The sequence below is a fragment of the Culex pipiens genome, chromosome 2 (genome assembly GCF_016801865.2).
Source record: "Culex pipiens pallens isolate TS chromosome 2, TS_CPP_V2, whole genome shotgun sequence".
Classification (NCBI taxonomy): Eukaryota; Metazoa; Arthropoda; class Insecta; order Diptera; family Culicidae; genus Culex; species Culex pipiens.
This window is the reverse complement of record NC_068938.1, coordinates 182754194-182769071: the sequence shown is the minus strand read 5'-3', so window position 1 is coordinate 182769071 and position 14878 is coordinate 182754194. Positions and strand designations below refer to the sequence as shown.

Sequence of the window (14878 nt, the reverse complement as noted above, 5' to 3'; positions counted from 1 at the left end):
TCCAAACTATTATTCACCTTTACGAGCGCGCGCGCGAGAAGCAATCAGTTTCACTTCATCGCAAACCTGTTTGGCGGCGAATTTCGAGCAAAACTGCTCGAATTTTTAGTTGGGGCTCGAGAATCGGTTCTGCGGATCGTTATGATTCACACAAACACACACCGGGGATGAGGATTATTTGTTGACGGGTGATCTCAGATCGGGTGACGCCCCCCTTGGGCAGCGATCTGTCATCGACTGCGAAGTCGAGATTTCAAAGGGGGAAGTTGCTGATCATTTTGACGGAGCTAAGCTGAGGTTTGTGGTTGAGCTGGCGATGTTCTGGCGAGCGGATGTTTGTTTGGAGATTGGAATCGTTATTTCAACGGGTTGCAGTCTACAGTTGGTAGTACAATTTGGGGTTTGATTAATGGGCAACAGGGGTTGTTAAATTTTAGTGCCCCTTGTACGATATGGGTTTAATTCTAGCAGTTTTCGAGTGGACAAGTGAGAGGATATCCGTTTGGCGTTCGTGAAGTTTGATTTTTTGTTTTGAGACTTATTTTAAGCAAGTTATATAAATTTTGAAACAAAAACATTTAAATTATCACTGAACAAATGTCGAGCAGTTATGGTTTAATTTTAAAATATGATCAATGTCACCTCTATTACAGACTTCAACATAAAGGTAGTGAAATCGTTTGATAGAAAAAAGCTGTTGAGGTAAGTACTAACTTTAAGAAAAATATGGCGTTTGGTGATTATATTAGTGAAATATAAGGTAAGTAAAGTGACCAAAAGTGAAAAAGTGGTTCCAGTCGATCAACTTCTGTCAATTTGTCAATCTGTCAACTTACAGTTAGCAACCGTCACGAAATATTGAATCTCAAGATATTTCGTGAAGTTGGCTTTCAGTCATTTAACATGCACTGCTTGTGTTGTTCCACAAATTTGTTGATCCACCCACCAATCAGTGGTCAACTACCGAGAAATTCCAGTTCCACCCCCTCATTTCCACAGCTGTATAGCTGCAGTTGCAGCAGCCGATCAGCTGATGAAGTCAGCTTCTTAAAGACCAACCAGCTAATGAAGCAGCCATCACCATTTTGCACCGCGAAAGTCCATTACGATTATCATCAAGCAAAAAACCAAACCGGCTGAAGGTCGTTTAGCACCAAGAGATTGTCCGCGCAAATCCGTCCACTTCAGGCAAGACCACTTGTAAGTAGATCACGCCTCCAGGGCCAGTTTTACACTTTCGTTTTACTGGTGCGCGAAACTCACTTAGCGGTGTTTGAGAGGCGTCGCAGTCACTTAAAACTTGCAAAACTAGGATGAGAAGACAAATTTGCTAGAGAAATTTTTCATAAGGGCGTATCATATTTTTGAAAACATCTAGAAATTCTTTACAATCATCTCACAAAATTATAGAGACATCGAAGACTAGGATAATCCCAAATGAAAACTTCGTCTCAACTTGAAGTTGGTGGCTCCAGCGGGGACCAACACCAATGCAAATGTCATCGCAGCTATTTATAATTCCAAGATGCGTTTTTTTTTGCCTACTTTTTTGCCCAAGACTCTTCGGAACTGGTTTTGCAGCGGGTTCAAGTCTCCTTAAAAGGCGTTCAGACTGGCCGGACCAAGGTGAGTGCGCGTGACGAAATGTGGGTCCAAATCGGCGTCCAACCCTGGTCGGAGTTTTGGCGAGGGGTGCGACACTCGCCATGTGACTGATTAGCACCACCGGTAATTACCGGGTGACTCTTTGCGCGAATAATAGTTTTTGGTTGTTGATAGTGGAAAAAAAAATTAGAGGCCGGACCTCGAACTGTTTTGGCACGATGGTATAATTTGATTGTTCGCTCGGGGCTGCAAATTGGCTTAAATTTGCAGTCAGTCTGCTGGACAAAGAGTTTTGGGGGTTGGGAACGTGACTTGGTTGGGCAAATAACTGGACCTGTTTTGGATAGTTGATTGCGTGTGTGTGTACTTTTGGGGTAATCAATTTTCGTTGCTGAAGTGTAAACATGGTTTCAATGAAAATTAATTAAAATGTGTTGAAAGTTGCTATTGGAATTGTTTACATTCGAAATTAATCATTTGCTTCATAGAATGAACGTCACGTTGCATGGTTTATGCTAAACAGGTAACTAATTTCAAAATAATATCAAATTGTATGTGCTCAGAGATTTTTAATTTGGTCATTAAGGTGCTCCTAGCCAAGTTAGGGTGGTTCCTGAAATTTTAAGTTTTGCGAAAAAAGATTTTTTTAAATTAAGCTCCATGACATTTAAACCAACTTTAGCTCTTTTGGACGCAAATCAATGGTTTTTGCATCAAAATAAAAAAAAATGAATTGTTTTTTTGTGTAATTACATACACAAAAGCTCATATGAAAATAATTGCCAATAAATTTATTTATCTGCTTGATATTTTTTAAATTTTTCTGAGGCTCTGAACCGTTTTTTGTCTTTGTGAGGCCGATGCAAATATATATTTAAAGTATAAAGCTCTCGATTCTGGTCAAAATTTAACGGGGTAAGAAAAAATAAAAAAATAATGCTAGAAACAAAATGAAATAACATGTGAGGTGCTATAATTTTTTTTATTTCACAAAAAACAGAATATTTTGAAACTGGTTCAATTGGATTGGATTCAATTGAGTTTAAAATGAAATGAGTAAAATGCACTTGCTATTGTTTTCAGTGGTTCAGTTGATAATTTAATGAATGTTTTGAAGATTCTTTTAATATTTTTTTGCCTTCAGATTTGTAATGCTGGTATTAAAAGACGTTGTGAACATTTTTAAAGTTTAAGTGCTTTTTCTTTATCAATTTCACGTCTATTTTCATTGATATTTTGAGATTTCTTTTGAGTATTTACTTTAAATATTTGCAAAAACTTTGTATACTATTCTAACTAGAATGTTATTATTTGTTCCATTGACTGATTGATTTGAAGAAATCTTTTAAATAGTTCTGTTTTTTTTGCATTTGAGTTAAATTTATAAAATCTTATGCAGGTGGCCAGACAAGCTCAGAAAATCAAAAAAAAAAAATCAAGGAATGAATCCTCGAATCTTAAAGTCTTCATATTTTTATAATTTTAAATCATATAATCTCACGAAAGCTGAAGTTCAAAATTCTTGTTAAAATATTACTTTTTGATTTCTCAGTATTTTTTTTGCATGAATTTCTTAATTCTTATATCTTCAATCATGTTTTTAAAAGTGAGAATAATTTTGTACAATATAATATGAATATCTCATAAGATTCCATGGAATGAACAAAATTATTTGATAAATATAATTAAAATGTCTTTACATTTGTGTTATTAAATTGTTTTAAAATACTATAAATTTAAATTGGATGAAGAGCAAATAGCTGTTTATCTAGAGTTTAGTAGAGAGTTTTTAAAAGGTCCTATAAGCTATTTTCTTGGGTGCTGAAAAGACAGAATGCGTAACGTGATTTTCGAAAGCTCCCCACTGCTCCTCACTAATACTACAGCACTACAGCTGTAAACATAAACAAAGTAGAAGGCAATGTTCAAGCTCAAGCGTGACATTTTTTTGCTGCTGAAATGAATTGTTTTGGAACATTTCGGATCTGCTGATGTTGATGTTTTCGATGAAAAATTAAGTGCATCCCACTTTTTTCTTCGTATACTAAACGATGGGCGGCCAAAAGAGGCTTTTTTTGTTTTCCACGTGATGAAAAATGGTGTCAAAAGTGGGTGGAATTTCGTGAATCAGAAGAGCAACCGAATGGAAGTTCCGAGATTAGGTATCTGTGATGTGCCGTGATTATATCGGATTAAGATTATCCAATATTATTTGGCAGGTACCATTCATAGTTATTGAAAATTCGTCGCTAACATTTCAATAGCATCATAAACATAGGTTTTGCGTGAGTCATAGCGATTTTGTAATGTTAGCAACGAATCATGCCAATCTCGATTTCAACCCTCTTCTTAAGATGTTTTGACTTCGAATACCTTAATAGCTCGACGCCAGCGACTTTTTTGCCTTTCTTACTAAAGAAAGGTATAGGTTTTACTTTAAGGCAGGACGTCATTGCCATCTTCGTAAATATGTCGATTCAGCATGAATTTTAATCGGAAAAATCGTCAAAAAATCACACTGCATCGATTTTCGACGCTTCGTCGCCAAGTTGTCAAGTTGAGCTTCGAATACTGGCGCGAGAATGCTGGCGCATATATTTTGTGGCTCGACTTATACTCATTTTGTAGTAGCTTGTCTACCGATGTTTCCTTCAATATGTAAGATATCGTAGCTTTTCGGTTTCTTTTGCCCTGTCCGTTTCTGCATAACTGTCCAATGTTTATGCAAAAACCTTTGTGACATAGGACATTCATCCGGCTACAATCATTTTGTTTCCCGTGCACTCCTAAAATCGCCTAAATGTAGACTTCATTTTTTCGTGATTTCGTAAGTTTATTTAACAGGGTTCATTGGATAGGATAATAGGAGCATTCTAAGCTTTTCATCGTTTATTTCGTTTTCAAAGTGCTTTCTTCCTAAGGTTCTCGCGATTGAGTGTGTAGTGGTGCGGTTGTAAAAATAGCTATCTCTGACTCTGTCACTCTCGTAGAAGCTGAATGGCTAGCTTCCCTGCACCGTGCGGCACACGCGGTTCACTTGTAGGTACCTTGTCTTGGTGCGCTGGTACGATGAACCAAAACACCAACACAGTCACACAAAAGGGCTCGTACCGAAACTAGAAAACCAAAACCGCGGTGTGCGTTGTTGGGAAGCTTGCTATGATCGCGTTTGTCATAATCGCTTGTTCGATTAGAAACGTACAAACATATTGTACGATTAAAAATATTCTTCATAAGACTTTCTTTTGAGCTGACGTTATAAATAAACAAAGTCGATGTTATTAATTGAAAGAAGTTCTACCATTGTTATATTCTTTAGTAAGAAAGGCTCTTTCTCACCCCAGGTGGGATTAAATCGGGTTTTTTATTCCTGACAAAATAAATTATAGATCGATCACAATACTTGCCACTTCTTGGTATTATTTTGCGAACAGTAAATTGGTTCCGCTTTGACAGTTCTAAATTGAGGCCGCTTTGCGGACAACTATTCTGCACCCAGCTATTTTCTATTCAAAAAAACTCTAGAGTTAAAAAAAGGAGTGCTGGATTTTAAATTCAAAAAAATAAAAAGGAAAATACAAATTTAACAAACGTTTACAAAGCGCTAAATTTGAAAATAACCTTCATGATTTTTAATCGAACTAAAAGATTTTTAATTTTTTTAAATGTTTGGCAACTGACAGATTGTGCTTAATCATTTTGACTAATTATGTAAAAAAAATGTAAAAATTGATAAAAGTTAAGAAACGGTGTGAAATAGTTTGAAAGTATATGAAATCATTACAAGTTATTTACTTTCGCTTAAAAAATGATATACTTTTTCATTTTAATAAAATTTTAAAACTTTTGAAAGAAGATTGACTTGAAAATATTTTTCATAAATCTTTAATAATGCTAAAAAAATATTTTACAGTTGGAAAACTAAAATGACATTTGAGGATTTTGTAATAATTCCTGCTTTAGAACTTTATTCAATGAACAGTTTAAAAAATCATGGTAATATTGCATCTGAGATGGGGTACATATTTCATATAAGAAAAAATGTGTAATTTTACCACTGAACATTTGTAATTTTACCACTTTTCTGGTGTAATGTCACTTTTTCAGTCTAAATTGAGGTAAAAGTACATCACGAAAGAGGTAATATTCAACCTTCTAAAATTAAACCTTCAAAATTTACACAATTTTTTAATGTGTGTACAAAATTCAGGGCTCGTCCACAAACCACGTTATTCTTTACTAAAATTGATTTATACAGGGTTGTTACGGAAAAGTCGAGAAAAAATCCGCGCCAGATCCGCGCCGACCCCAAAACCCAATCCGCGCGAAATCCGCGCCATATAAAAAAAAATCGCGACAAACAAAGAAGAGAGTAACATAATGAATGAAATTTTAAACGAAAAAAGAATAATACAGAAGGCATTTGGATCAGTACCGTTGATCAGTTGTGGATTCATACCCCACCTGTATCAAATGAAACCATTTTTGCCATTTTTGAAACAATATTAGCATTTTTTTGCAACACATCTGATATCGTTTCTTTAAAAACAAATTCAGGAAAAAAAATTAAATTCGAAAATTTAAAAAAATTTAAACCATAAAATAAATCACCAATTTATTAAATCTAGGGATTTACTACTTTCTCGCCAAAACTTTACTCTGGAAAATCGAAACACGAAATTTCTATTATTTTCTTCTCTAAATTTTTCTAAACAAAAATATGACTCCAAAAATGATCCGAACTAAAAAAACGGCAAAATTTTTTTATTAACTTAAAAATTTAATAATTGAATAATTTAATAATTTAATCATTAAATAATTAAATAATTAAATAATTAAATAATTAAACAATTAAATTATTAAATAATTCAATAATTTAATAATTTAATAATTTAATAATTTAACAATTTAATAATTTAATAATTTAATAATTAAATAATTTAACAATTTAATAATTTAATAATTTAATAATTTAATAATTTAATAATTTAATAATTTAATAATTTAATAATTTAATAATTTAATAATTTAATAATTTAATAATTTAATAATTTAATAATTTAATAACTTAATAATTTAATAACTTAATAATTTAATAATTTAATAATTTAATAATTTAATAATTTAATAATTTAATAATTTAATAATTTAATAATTTAATAATCTAATAATTTAATAATTTAATAATTGAATAATTGAATAATTGAATAATTGAATAATTGAATAATTGAATAATTTAATAATTTAATAATTTAATAATTTAATAATTTAATAATTTAATAATTTAATAATTTAATAATTTAATAATTTAATAATTTAATAATTTAATAATTTAATAATTTAATAATTTAATAATTTAATAATTTAATAATTTAATAATTTAATAATTTAATAATTTAATAATTTAATAATTTAATAATTTAATAATTTAATAATTTAATAATTTAATAATTTAATAATTTAATAATTTAATAATTTAATAATTTAATAATTTAATAATTTAATAATTGGGTAATTCTCCGCCAACTCACACAGCAGTTGCCCCGACCCCTCTTCGATTTGCGTGAAACTTTGTCCTAAGGGGTAACTTTTGTCCCTGATCACGAATCCGAGGTCCGTTTTTTGATATCTCGTGACGGAGGGGCGGTACGACCCCTTCCATTTTTGCACATGCGAAAAAAGAGGTGTTTTTCAATAATTTGCAGCCTGAAACGGTGATGAGATAGAAATTTGGTGTCAAAGGGACTTTTATGTAAAATTAGACGCCCGATTTGATGGCGTAATCAGAATTCCGAAAAAACGTATTTTTCATCGAAAAAACACTAAAAAAGTTTTAAAAATTCTCCCATTTTCCGTTACTCGACTGTAAAAAATTTTGGAACATGTCATTTTATGGGAAATTTAATGTACTTTTCGAATCTACATTGTCCCAGAAGGGTCATTTTTTCATTTAGAACAAAATTTTTCATTTTAAAATTTCGTGTTTTTTCTAACTTTGCAGGGTTATTTTTTAGAGTGTAACAATGTTCTACAAAGTTGTAGAGCAGACAATTACAAAAATTTTGATATATATACATAAGGGGTTTGCTTATAAACATCACAAGTTATCACGATTTTACGAAAAAAAGTTTTAAAAAAGTTGGTCGTCATCGATCATGGCCGTTCATGGTCACCCGCGACAGACACGGACGACGAAACAAAGAGAAACGCAAAAAGTAACTTTTTCAAAACTTTTTTTCGTAAAATCGCGATAACTTGTGATGTTTTTAAGCAAACCCCTTATGTCTATATATCAAAATTTTTGTAATTGTCTGCTCTACAACTTTGTAGAACATTGTTACACTCTAAAAAATAACCCTGCAAAGTTAGAAAAAACACGAAATTTTAAAATGAAAAATTTTGTTCTTAATGAAAAAATGACCCTTCTGGGACAATGTAGATTCGAAAAGTACATTAAATTTCCCATAAAATGACATGTTCCAAAATTTTTTACAGTCGAGTAACGGAAAATGGGAGAATTTTTAAAACTTTTTTATTGTTTTTTTCGATGAAAAATACGTTTTTTCGGAATTCTGAGTACGCCATCAAATCGGGCGTCTAATTTTACATAAAAGTCCCTTTGATGCCAAATTTCTATCTCATCACCGTTTCAGGCTGCAAATTATTGAAAAACACCTCTTTTTTCGCATGTTCAAAAATGGAAGGGGTCGTACCGCCCCTCCGTCACGAGATATCAAAAAACGGACCTCGGATTCGTGATCAGGGACAAAAGTTACCCCTTAGGACAAAGTTTCACGCAAATCGAAGAGGGGTCGGGGCAACTTTTCCCGATTTCGTGTGAGTTGGTAGAGAATTACCCAATTTAATAATTTAATAATTTAATAATTTAATAATTTAATAATTTAATAATTTAATAATTTAATGATTTAATAATTTAATGATTTAATAATTTAATAATTTAATAATTTAATAATTTAATAATTTAATAATTTAATAATTTAATAATTTAATAATTTAATAATTTAATAATTTAATAATTTAATAATTTAATAATTTATTAATTAAATAATTTAATAATTTAATTATTTAATAATTTAATAATTTAATAATTTAATGATTTAATAATTTAATGATTTAATAATTTAATTATTTAATTATTTAATTATTTAATTATTTAATTATTTAAAAATTTAATGATTTAATAATTTCATAATTTCAAAATTTCATTATTTATTTATTTAAAAATTTAATAATTTAAAAATTTATTTTTTAAATAATTAATTAATTTAATAAAATTAATTAATTAAATAATTTAAAAATTTGATAACTTAAGAACTTTCTTAAAAAAATAAAAATTAACAAAAAAATCAATTGCAATATTTTCGTAATTTTTCAATTTAATAATTCGTACTTTTTCACGTTTTTTGAGTCTGTAAGTTTTGATAATTTCAAATTGTGAATTAGTTATGTTTCGTTTTTTATTTCAAATTGTTGAATTCCAAATTTCTTATTTTTTAATTTTAACATTACATTTCGCTTTTAGACGGAGATTTTATCAGATTTCTAAGTGGATTTCGTCATGTTGTGATAATTGGGAGTAGAATCAATTCTACCTGAATCAGAGTGGCAACAGAATTTTTATTTTTTTCAATAAACCAAAAATTTAAAATTTTAATTTTTATATTGAAAAAACATAACAAATCTTAAAAATTTTATAGCTTAAATTTTTAAAATTCTGTAATTTTTTTTAATTTTGTTAATTTGATTTTAATAAAATTGGTATTTATTAGTAGATGTTTTAAAAATAATGAGTTGAAATGTTATGTTAAATTAATATAACAAATCTCAATACATAAAAAAATCGCTCCTTGAAGATTATTTCAAAGTTTTGTATAAAAAAAAAACAATCAATAATTTTTAGAAGAAAATTTTCTTCATTAACAATTTCTTAGAAATTGATGTTTTCGCACTCAACGAAAAAGATTGAATTTATGTAATTCCTAATAATATTTTCCTTTGTAATTTGAAAGAAATTCTATTGTTCTCAATTATTTTGTTTATCAAAATTGCTATCCGCGCGAAATCCGCGCCTGAGCAAAATAAGCCAGCAAATCCGCGCCAGATCCGCGCGATACGCGCCATCCGCGCCATCCGCGCGATCCGCGCCGTCCGTAACAACCCTGTTTATATAAAAGTTTTCTTTTAAATGAGTATTTTTAAATAATGTTGTTTAGTTACGTACACACACCTAAACAGAAGATGTTTCAGAAAAGATTCTAAATTTTGTGGCCAAACTTAGGAAGGTGATTTAATTGTAATGATGCAATGGAAATAAAAACATGTGTAACTTTTCATGCTTTATTGATTTTTATGTGATGATAGAATATTTATACTGTATAAGATTTATTAAATAATTATTTGGCAATCCTATTTTTAAAATTGTGAAACTTCTAAAAAGTTATTTTCTAAAACTTATTTTTGTCCAGCAATTAATAAATGATGCATAATGTTATAACATATTGTGTTAAAATAATCGAAGTTAAAATTAAATTCAAAAAATGTATGACGAAGGTGCTTCTGATATCATCAGCCCTCCATTTCAACCAAGTATTGTCACGTAATTGGCACCACGTGCAATTAGTCTACCAGCAGCGCGTGAGTCAACAAATTAATCCAATCAATTAAATGTAAATACTAGCAGCTTGCACTACACTGTAGTCGCAGGGTGGCTAGCAAGTAACAATTTTCCTTTCCAAATAACTTGCGTAACAGCAGATGACAAAGGGGGAGCCAATTACTCTACCCACCCCCAAGTACGGAAAAATTTCTTCAATTTGACGTCTATTGTGTCTAGACCAACTATCACTACTTGCGGCGAAACAAAAAACACAAATCCTGAATAAACTTCATCCAATTTGAATAGAAAATCTATTCATTGATTCCGACCGAACGCTTGCCGGTGAAGTCTGCTCCGCACTCCAAAACCACTTCGTTATCAACATCGCTCAGCTCAACTCAACAACCACTTTTTCCTCGCAGTTTGTGTCTGGTTTCGAACTTTTTTTTCCGCTGCATCTGGTTGATCGAATCGCTGAACCAAGGTGGGCGCCAATCGCTGTCCGGAAAGTTGATTTAGAACGATGTTGAAAGTTGATTTTGTGTGGAATTTTCCGTACAAAGAGTTTGGATCGCTTCGCGATCTTCGACAATTTCGAGTTCTCTGGTTCTTCAATTGCTGGTTAAGAGGGTCAACTTCGTTGACATAAAAAAAAGCTTAAACAAACAGTTGGAACCGTTGCTTCAAGTAAGAAGGAACCGCGCGAATTACGGTGACAACTCATCAACACTCCCCGATTTATCCAACGGTACATCCTTCTCTCTCTTTAACTCTTTCTCTTCATTTAAGTCAACTCATTTTTGTCACTTTGTATTCGCGCTGCAATCATCATTGACTGCCTTTTTGTCAATCGCTCTTCCTTCACGTATTGCTCATTTCCACTTGGCTTTGCTTCATTGACTCAGTGCTCTTCTTGCTTTCTTTTTCCTCTTTTCTTAACTCTTTTCGCCTATCCAATAATCGCTTCTCAACTCTTCCTCCTTTAGTTGCTTCAACTTATTTGCTCACGCACACACACACGTGTCCCCATGTGTCGATCACTTTATTTGATTTCCTTACGTACTTTGATGGCTCTGCTATCCACGTTCGCGGTTTTGTTTTGTTTCCTTTGCTTCCGTCAAACCCGATTTGACGGATGTTCCGCGCACTCTATTCCACGTTTGTGTCGTTTCGTCACCTTAAACTTTATTTTACTCTTTTTTCTTCGTAGGCCGTTTTTCGTGGGCGGCACAACTAATCTTTCGACTTGCTGAACGTTATGCGAATGCGATGCAGCTTTGGTTGGGGATGACCCCCATCTATCCGCGTTACGTTTCCACTGAAAACTCCCTCTCCAAACTGTCAAAATTACACCTTTTTACGGTCCAGGAAAAAATGTAAATTTTGGAAAATTTTCAACTTTGCGGAAATTTTTATGGAAAATTTCAGGTTGTAAACAACAACGGCCAAAACGCACACACACAAATACACACTCTCGTACAAAAACACGAATAAGCGCGCGCCCGTTGGTCGGAAACGATCCTAGCGAGTTCGTACGTCGAATTTGACTAATTCCAGCGGGTCCGACGGCAAGTTGTGGAGGGTTTGCAGCCTAGCAAAACTTGCAAGCAAGAGCAACAACAGCTGCTGGGAAGAGCGGGAGAGAGGTTGTGGTGTGAGAGAGAGTTTTTCTCGCGCTCACGCTCTCTTGATGGGGAGACCTCGTGGTTTTTCTCCTGCTGGGTGGTGGAGTAATAGGGTTGATTACATAGGTTTTGTCAATTTTTTTTAGAGGTTTGATTTATTATTCGTTTACAAAATTTTTAGCCAAGTGATTGTTTATTCTAAATTTTTTGCATTTTTTTCAAAACAGTATACTTGTTTAAAATTTAATAATGTCAATGATTTTTTTTTACTTTTTATTCCCAACTCCCCTTTACATTTTCATTACAAAATTAGAAGTCATAACAGATTGTAAAAAAAATGAATTTTTGTTGAAATAACTGTAAAATTGCTTGTACACATTCCAGCATACATTGTTTATAACAATTTAAAATGTGTTCGAAAAATATTTCATAAATTTATTGATATTTTACAAATTGAGATGGTAGCATAACTAAAGTTATGTATAAAGCAGGGGTGCCTAATTTTTTGACTGGCGAGCAAATGTGTAAAAAAAATATTTTTTCAAATTTAAATAATTTTTTTAAGAGAATCAGGCGTGGCGTGACTGACTAGTCACAGACTGTTGGAAAATAATGATCAAAGATTTTCCAATGATTTTTTCTTTAAATTTAAACAAATTTGAACCAATTTCAACCAATTTCAACCTGTCTGAATCACTTGAATTGATTGATTACCAAAATGGAAGGGTTATGGGTGCATTGATTTAAGTGCGATTATTCTTTTTGACATTAAAATGTAATTGGTAATGTTGCAATAATTTGAAAGTTTTTTGAAACAGGTATTAATCTCTTTATATTTCCTGTAATTTTTTTCACTTGAAAACTGAAAGTTTAAAAGGGGTTCTAGCTTAAATTTCAGCGAATTTGGTTATACATTTGCATGCCTAAAGGAATAGCACACATTTATGTGTAAAGACTCTTTTTTGCGTTAATTCCCAATTAAAATTATTTGTGCTCAGGGCAAACAAGTTCACAACTAAAAAATGTAAAATTTGGAATAGAGGCCTCTTTATCAAAATCCTTTGATTTTTTAAAACTAGTTTGCAATGATTGACATTCTCATTTTTTAACATGAAAAATTTCACTTGAAGTTTGAGTCATATAAACATTTAAAACGATATTAATGTAGGCCACAAATAAACTACCTAAATTCATAATTTATAGTTTATATTACACTTCATTGTCTTAATCAACTTTCATGTTTTTTTTTTTAAAATAAATATTTGAGAGTAAATCTTCGAAAATATTTGAGTTGCTACATTAAGAAATTTACAAAGCAGTAATTGAGCGTAATTTAATAGTGCACTTAACTTTTAAAAAATACAACATTAAAATAAATAACAATTCATATAAAAAACGTGATTTTTTTTAACATCTGGTCTTTTCTGTTATTGCTGAAAAAAATACAAATACATCACGAAGGAGACATTCGTGAACAAATATTTGTTTATAAATAAATAAAACCCAGCAATAAATCAAACTTTCTAAATTTCATAAAGTTACCTAAGAGACTTAATTAGAAAGAATGAAAATAATAATTATAAATTTTCCATTTTCTTTTGTGTCCGAAGTTCTTCGTCATTATGGTTATGCCTAGCATTACCACAGCACCTTTTTTTTCTTTTAAAGTTGAGGAAATTTCATAACATCGTTTTTTGTTTACGTTTTGAAATCAGAAGTTTTTTTTTCAAAGATCCAATAAACAAATTTTTATTTTATGTTTTTGGAATGGTTTTAAGTAAGTATTTGAAAACAAACAAAAACCCAATTATGATAATTTTGTTTATTGGACCTTTTCAAAAAAAAAAAAAAAAAATCCAGAAACCGTCTTCAGAAAATGTTGTTCTAATTTGTGTTAAAACATGTTTTCATAAAATTTGTTCATCTCTTTGAAAAAAAATAATTGTGGAGCCTATAAATATGTTTTATCATTATAGAATTATTTGGCTTGTTGTTTGTTGTTCATGATATTTTCATAAAATTTGGAAATGTTTTTAACATCAAATTGTGCAAAAAATAGAAATAGGAAATAGGAAAAGAAATCGATACTATATGGGTAATTCTCTGCCAACTCACACAGCAGTTGCCCCGACCCCTCTTCGATTTGCGTGAAACTTTGTCCTAAGGGGTAACTTTTGTCCCTGATCACGAATCCGAGGTCCGTTTTTTGATATCTCGTGACGGAGGGGCGGTACGACCCCTTCCATTTTTGCACATGCGAAAAAAGAGGTGTTTTTCAATAATTTGCAGCCTGAAACGGTGATGAGATAGAAATTTGGTATCAAAGGGACTTTTATGTAAAATTAGACGCCCGATTTGATGGCGTACTCAGAATTCCGAAAAAACGTATTTTTCATCGAAAAAAACACTAAAAAAGTTTTAAAAATTCTCCCATTTTCCGTTACTCGACTGTAAAAAATTTTGGAACATGTCATTTTATGGGAAATTTAATGTACTTTTCGAATCTACATTGTCCCAGAAGGGTCATTTTTTCATTTAGAACAAAATTTTTCATTTTAAAATTTCGTGTTTTTTCTAACTTTGCAGGGTTATTTTTTAGAGTGTAACAATGTTCTACAAAGTTGTAGAGCAGACAATTACAAAAATTTTGATATACATACATAAGGGGTTTGCTTATAAACATCACAAATTATCACGATTTTACGAAAAAAAGTTTTAAAAAAGTTGGTCGTCATCGATCATGGCCGTTCATGGTCACCCGCGACAGACACGGACGACGAAACAAAGAGAAACGCAAAAAGTAACTTTTTCAAAACTTTTTTTCTTAAAATCGCGATAACTTGTGATGTTTATAAGCAAACCCCTTATGTCTATATATCAAATTTTTTGTAATTGTCTGCTCTACAACTTTGTAGAACATTGTTACACTCTAAAAAATAACCCTGCAAAGTTAGAAAAAACACGAAATTTTAAAATGAAAAATTTTGTTCTAAATGAAAAAATGACCCTTCTGGGACAATGTAGATTCGAA

The 14878-nt window shown here is 31.3% G+C and overlaps 1 protein-coding gene across 3 annotated transcripts in view; it reads right to left on the bottom strand.

Annotated features, from left to right (window-relative positions):
* LOC120429394 (IQ motif and SEC7 domain-containing protein 1) overlaps window positions 1-14878 on the bottom strand; it is a 223131-nt gene that overhangs the window by 131176 nt on the left and 77077 nt on the right. Inside the window, exon 1 of one of the 3 annotated variants that reach the window (XM_052708733.1) lies at window positions 11695-11714. The exons of 1 other annotated variant lie outside the window; for it this stretch is intronic. The gene's annotated coding sequence lies outside the window, so the exon portion shown is untranslated. Of the gene's footprint in view, window positions 1-11285; window positions 11715-14878 lie in introns of those variants that run through there. One more of the 3 variants, XM_039594547.2, reaches the window with a different exon arrangement.